The 7,298-nt window shown below is 35.1% G+C and overlaps 1 long non-coding RNA gene across 1 annotated transcript; it reads right to left on the reverse strand.

Moving 5' to 3' along the window:
- Nucleotides 1-6,000: 6,000 nt before the first annotated feature.
- On the reverse strand, nucleotides 6,001-6,714 carry LOC141677443 (uncharacterized). Its single transcript, XR_012557421.1, has 3 exons — nucleotides 6,653-6,714; nucleotides 6,366-6,467; nucleotides 6,001-6,016 (listed from the first exon to the last, which is right to left on the reverse strand). It is a non-coding gene; the product is annotated as an uncharacterized LOC141677443 (long non-coding RNA).
- Nucleotides 6,715-7,298: the final 584 nt, after the last annotated feature.

Consider the following 7,298-nt stretch of genomic DNA (forward strand, 5'->3'; position numbering starts at 1 on the left):
TGTATTGGTTTTGGCAGCAGTTATGGATTGTTATTTAATCATTTATGATTGTTGTTATATGAGATTGAATTGTGTGATTTATTAATGAGATATATGATTTTATTTTTGCTTATAAAAGTGATTTTTATTGTAGTTTTAATTTCATAAATACTTAAATGATTTCTAAAATTAGTTTTATAATTTTATAATTTTGATAATTATTTTTAGGACTTTATAGAATTGAGAAATCAAGATTTTATTAATTACTTATTTTTAAATAATTTTCTGATTGTGTTTATTTGTAAAATCCCTATTTAATTATGGAGATCTTCAAAAATTAAGAAACTCATATTTTATGAAGGTTATAATATCCGGAGAATTTTAAAATTATTTTGGGAATTTTCGGGAATTGTTTCACCCGCGCGTCGTCTCGTTATTTGTTAAAAAGCGGATACGAAGAGCACCTTAAAGTATTTTAAAAATTTCGAAATTCACGTTTTACAAACTCCGGGATATTTATGACATTTTGCAATTATTTTTGCAATTTTCTGAAATTATTTTTCGTACACCCAAATTCGTTAATTTCAATTCCGGGACAAATCGAGCCATAAAAACCCTCATATTTATCATATATACTACGTGTCAGTTTATTAAAATAGGAGGACACGTGGTGCTTTAGTTTTGCAGCAGCTGTTAAACAAAAAAATATAAACCTCCTCCCCTTTTTCTTTCTATTCGTCCCTGCTACAATCTCTTTGTCTCTCCTCTCTTTCCTGTTTCTTCTTTCACTTCCGTTTCTGTTGTTGCTTCAGTTTTCCGGCACCGTCGTGACCCCGCTTCATTTTTCGGTTGCTCTGTTTTCGGTAATTAACCCGGTTGTTGCTTCCAGTTTCGTTGTGGCTCACTTGGCTTGCATATGTATATACTTATATGTATATGTATGTGCTGTGTTGTGTGTGTAATTATGTTGTGTGTGTAATTGTGTTGTGTGTGTTTGAGTGGTGGTAGAAGGCGGCACCGCCGCTTGTGTTACCGCCTTGTTGTGGTTCTGCGGCGCATTTGCGCGTGTTGATTTCTTGGGTTCCTGTTCTGTTGATTTGGCTATTGGGCCTGCAGTTTGGGCCGATACATTTGGGCCTTTTTCTATTGGGCCGAGATTATGCAGTTGGGTTTGATTATTATTCTTTTTCTACAGGAATTATTGAGTAAAATTCGTGATATTATTAATTCGCGTGGGAAAATATTTATTAATAAATCGGTGGAATTTATTTTGATACCCGAATAATTAATTTTGATTGGTATTGGGATGTACGTTTTATAAAATAGTGGAATAATATTGTGGATTGTTGCGATTATTGACGTTGATTGTAATCGACGGGTAGTCTTATAAATAAATAAGATGCTGCCAAAATTTCCTAAAAATATATTCAAAAATATACGTATTTATATTATACGTGTTACCCCTAACAATATTCCAACTACGTGACTATGTGATTATGTGTATAATAATGATACGAGTCGGGTTATCAGATTCAGTTTGTTAGAATTTGAGGATATCAAGCATGTCGGTGTAACTGATTAGGGTATTCTGTATTTGTAGATTCCGAGCGAGTTTTCCCAGGATTAAAGTCAGCGTGAAAGCTACTTAGGGTTTTGTAAAGAGTTGCAAGGCAAGTACCCTGACCATTCTTTTATGGTTCAGTGCATATGAATAGCTAAATGTTTTATTCTCGTAATGGAACATAAACGTTTTAAGTTACGTATCCCCTGTGTTTGAAAATGTTATTTAAAATTATGTTTTGGGGAAAAGTAACTTCTGAAAATACCTATCTCTAAATGCGATTAAAACGAAAAGAGGATTTGAATAGTGTGCTGTGACAGAATTGATTTTGACAAGAGATAGGTAAAAGTGATTTTCTAAAAACTGGGTTAAAATGATCAGATATGGGATACGTTGGGGCCAGAGTAGGCCTATTGAGGTGGCGTAAGAGGTTAATTCGGTTGCGCGCACTGTATAACCGATTAGTCCAGCAGGTCAGAGACCTAGCTAGTCTCTGAGTTCCGGAACAGGTAAATGAGATGGCAGTTGGAGCCATAAACGAGATGGCAGTTGGAGCCGTCTGGTGTTGATAGCCTGATCAGCTGTCTTCACATATCCGCTACGTATCTGATTTGGTTTTATGATTCCCGTAAGGGTACGAGTAGTTGATACAGTAATTTTATAAGTGTGACTAGCATGCTAAAATTGGACTCTGGTGTTTTTACAGCACACTACTATGTTGTTTTGATGAAGCATGCTAGTTAGTGATAACCAGTTTTCTCTGATTTTGTTGCATAATGTTGATATGATGATTATAGTTCTGTTCCTATCATTGTTACATTACTGTTTTATTCTGTTATTCATATTTTAGTACTGCTGAGCGATTATGCTCACCCTTGCAAACTGTTATGTATATTTCGCAGATGCCTAGAAGATCAGTCAGACCGACCCATGTTTTCGCCCCTCCTGGACCCAGCTCCTCTGAGGTAGTTTGTATCAGGCCATGAGGTCTGAGGAGTTGCTGAATAAAGTTAGAGTGTGTTAGATGTTGAATAAAGAGTTTGTAGTATTGAGAACTTGAATTATACTTGAACCTGGATCGGATCTTGGTTCGGGGTCAAGTTAGTATATTTTAATAATAATTTTGTTGTTTATATTTTTTTGGTAATTGTGTTTAGTGACGTCAACTCCTGACCCCGGGGTTGAGGTCGTCACAGTTAGCCTCTCCTTTCAGAAGGTAGGTAGCAAATACATTCTTCTGTGCCTCATCGGTACTCAGAATCTCAAAGGATTTCTCTATTTCCTTTAGCTACGCCCTTGCCTCAACTGGGTCGGCTGATTTGTGGAACTCAGGGGGCTTAAGGGACTTGAAAGCCCTGAAAGAGTTTTCCATAACATTGTTATTTCCTTGAGGGGGTGGGTTGTGTTGACGTTCCAAGTTCTGCCTTAGTAGTTGCATGAACTGTCCCATGGGATCCATGCCTGGGTTTGGTACTGGTTGCTGAACCTCAGTTTCTCCTTCTTCAGCCTCTATCTCAAATCCTTCAGCATCATATGTTTCCTCCTCCTCTTCATACAGCGAGTCATCCTGTTCAACATAATCCTCGTCTTCCTCTTCACTGTGTTCTTGGTTCCTACCATCCTCGTTTTGGCTTCCCTGGTCCTCAGATCCAGGGTTCGCCCTAGTTCCAATCTTTCTTGGCGGCATGATACTGATAAATTTTTTGGGAAATTCAACGTTAGGTCACATTCATACACAAAATTGTGCCTTGCACAGTTCTATAATGGGGAGAATGTATCTCGTAATTCTATTATATTATGACAGTTCTAATAAGAAGTGCAGTAATAATAACGATAAAAACAGTGATCTTGTAATAACACTACAAGAAAAAAGTCCATAGACATCGCTTTTTGGCCGATGTCTATGCTGTTTCCCAACCGATGTTGATGTCGGTGATGTCTATTCTAGACATCGGTGAATACCCGATGTCTATACTCGATTAGACATCGATTTTAGTTAAAAAACAGATGTCTATGTGTTGATTATTTACATAAAATGCTATAAGTAAATTATTTAATAACTAAATTACACCTAATTAAACATGTTAAACATATCATGAGCTATGTTTTTTGTCACAAAAACATCGATTTTAGTGAAAAATACTGATGTCTATGTGATGATTTTTTATAAAAAATGCTATAACAAAATTATTTAATAACTAAATTACACCTATTAAAACATATTAAACATATATTGAGCTATGTTTTTTGTCACAAAAACATCGATAATTTTGACAGAGGTGATGTAAAATGACATATTAAACATCTCTTTCTTTAATGAAAGGTGATGTCTAATTTAGCGTATAGACATCAGTATTTTCTAGAATGAAGTGATGTCTATGTATCATTTAGACTTGAACATGTTAGTCTTTAACATCAGTTGTTTGTCTGAAACTGATGTACATTGTATTTTTTTGACATCAGTTTTGTTTGGTTAAAAGTGATGTTTATAATGTTACTTGACATCAGTTTAATCTTAAACAAAGTGATTTCTATATTTCATTTAAACTTGAACTTGAATTTCTTTGACATCAGTTTTTTACCTTAAAGTGATGTACATTATCTTTTTTGACATCATCTTTTCTTAATTGAAAGTGATGTGTAAGAAGTTCATAGACCAAATTGTGTAAAGTTTTACATCACTAATTGTGTAATTGTTGTCTGAGAACGTCAACCAAAATAGTAAAACATATGATCTGAAATCTAAACTATTACATTCTCCAGAAACCAACTAAAGACATTCAGTCTAATGAAAATTGTTGAGTATGACAACACAACTGATACAAGCAACTATGTACAACCAATTCCTTTTAGCAATAATAACTACTATAAGCAGTTTAGAATAAGGAAATTTTGAATTAGCCCTATGGAATCACTCATTGATTTCATTGAACATGTAGAAGCAGAACATGCAGAAGCAGAACAGGGTTGCACTGCAACTTTTTCAAGGAGCAGAGGATCTAGGAGGTGGTTGTGGGCTTTTGGATGACGAACGATATACATTGAGCTTGCCTAATGTTATCAAAAGCCAGGCACCGGATGTAAGCACTAGGATATGCCTTCTTGCATTCCGCGATTTCATGGAGGACTTGAGATACGTCCGTGCAACCAAACATGGGAAGCTTCCATATTGTCCAGTACCTCCCATCGTAGTAGTTAGGAATTCTGCTATTCTCGCGATAAACATACCCCAGCTGTAGACAAAAATGTTCGGAACAAGAGATCAGTATTTCAACCCCTGCTTAACAAAAAACTTCAAACCACAGAGTATTGCTTCAAGCCATTGATTTATATAATGATTTTGTGCATGCAAGAGAGAAAAGAAATAGAAAGTTCATCTCCAGAGATGGAAATTTCAAGATTGAACAAAATTATTTATCAGTGCCACAATTTGGAATGCATTTATAGAAAAATTGATAACATCGGACACACATTGAATATTTTCTATATAAAAAATATGCAGTTTCTAACATTGGAGTCCAATTTCTATCACTATCAACTATCAAGAAACAATACACCTGCTAAACTGAAAGTTTACAACATAATTTAAATTATGATAAAGAGTGGATGCAAATAGCAATTTTTTTAAGAATTAATGGTTGTATTCCAGATGTTACCTTTGCCAAATAAAGGGAGCTCACAATACAATTCAATTACCAAAAGTCACACTTTCTGCAACAACTAATTGTCATATCTCTTTAATACTTAAAATTGATGTAATTGTAGATAAAAGCAATTAAGAACTATCTAGCTGAACAAAAACTGTAGAACATTTCCAGTAGGATATGTATTAATCATACTAATAAAGAAATTAGGAAGTATCTGTCTTACTGCATCAAATTCAAGGCATGGAATCCATCCTTTTTTCATCATGTAATCAATTTCCCTAGTGATTGAATCATCGGTGAGAGGTGGAAGGTACGTAGGAGAGAGTCTCAAACTTCTTGTTATCAATCGGATTCCAAGTCTGTTTACACACAAACGAGAGCCAACTATAAGCAGTACAAAAGGTGGTAATATAAGCAGCTTAAAAAAAATTAAAAACAAAAATACAAGTTCCGATCAAAGTACCTTCATACAGTGAGTTTTAGATCCATTCGAATCAGCTTTGGCGGGCTAGGTTTTAAGCCAACATAGGTGGATCCAGCCACCGGAGCCGAAAAGCTTGCAGCAGACATAATTGATTTATTACTAAACTGATCTAGAGCACAACTGGAAACACAAAACTAGAGACTAGCACAAGAAAAATAGATTAATAGATTTTTCAGATTATGTAGTGTGTGAAGATGCGACTGAATAATCGTTTTTGGGTTTTGATATCATCAATCCATAATTTTCTCAGATTGGAAGGGCTGGGCTCGTCAAATGGATTTTGTGTTCCATGCTCAAAGTAGCTAAGATAAATTCACGTAACATGAGGTCAAAGTCAACATGAGGCTGCAGGATTGGAAATTTAAGACAGTGCGAGAGAGATACGATGAGAAGCTTGTTTAAACATTTGTGAGGTCATTTACAATGACAAAGAAGAAGTGACATTAATATGTAGCATCTTTTCACTACATTCTTGTTTGATAAATTATGTATTTGGGAAAGTGCATCGTCAGATTCCTTCCAGAATGAGAGAATAACAAACACTAATGCAAGAACTTGCTATAAAGAAAAAGTTAAATACTAGTAGAAAAATTCTAAAAAGGATTATACCCGTAGATAGCGTAAAAAGACTTTTTCATGTTGACATATAATTAAGCATAACGATAAAATAAATATATTGTACAATACACCTCACCTTCTCCATAAGAGACACTAATATTTTTTCAAAACAAGGGAATGATGGAACCAGTGGCTTCAGGGTGATACGTGGAGAAGCAAATACTTGCAAGTCAACCACCTGAAACACTCTCAGGAATTAGAATTCACAATAATATGGGGAATAAATGTGTGTGTGTGTGTGTGTGTATGAGAGAGAGAGAGATCATGTAAGTCAAAGCAATATCATTTAATATGTGTGTGTGGGTGTACTCTTGTGCTCTTCCCAGCTGGTAGTGGGATCTAAAAGAAATGAATTAAGACTACCTGAACAGTGGCTTTCAATCCAAATGCCTTGGCTGCTACAAGGATGTTAGGGTTCCCTGCCAACTATAGTGTTAGTTTCATAATCAATTCCTTCTCCTCAGTGCTATAAACTTTCATCCCTGGCATGGAATGGCTTTAATTAAAGTGCATGATAGAAACTTAAATATATTATGTATCAAGGAGTTAAAGGGTGGAAAAGATGAAAGTCATTATGTATGCAGTACTGGGTGAACTGCTCATAGACAGACAGGAAGCAGTAACTAGGCCGCTCTCATAAGAGTTTTTAGAACCGTAAAAAGTTATTTCAATGAATGCATGAGTATTTGGTAGATCGTAATTAGTAATTAGCACATAAAACTCACGTAATTAGTATTTTTCAAGAAACTCATGAAAACGATATTCTGAGTTTCTTTTTTATCCTCTTCAAACTGCTGTGCTACTGAAATATTTCTCTTGAGACATTTAGTGGTAAGGTATCAGAATCAACAAGTCCCTAACTAGAAAGAATCATATCAACAAATCAATCAGTGGTCACATATTTCATATTGTGACTCGAACAGGTTACACTATTTCATGTACTCGGTCTTTCTTTAACAAAAGAAAACATACCTAAAGAGAACCCATTCTTCGATGATTCTGTGAGTGC

Source organism: Apium graveolens, chromosome 8 (genome assembly GCF_009905375.1).
Source record: "Apium graveolens cultivar Ventura chromosome 8, ASM990537v1, whole genome shotgun sequence".
NCBI classification, from domain to species: Eukaryota; Viridiplantae; Streptophyta; class Magnoliopsida; order Apiales; family Apiaceae; genus Apium; species Apium graveolens.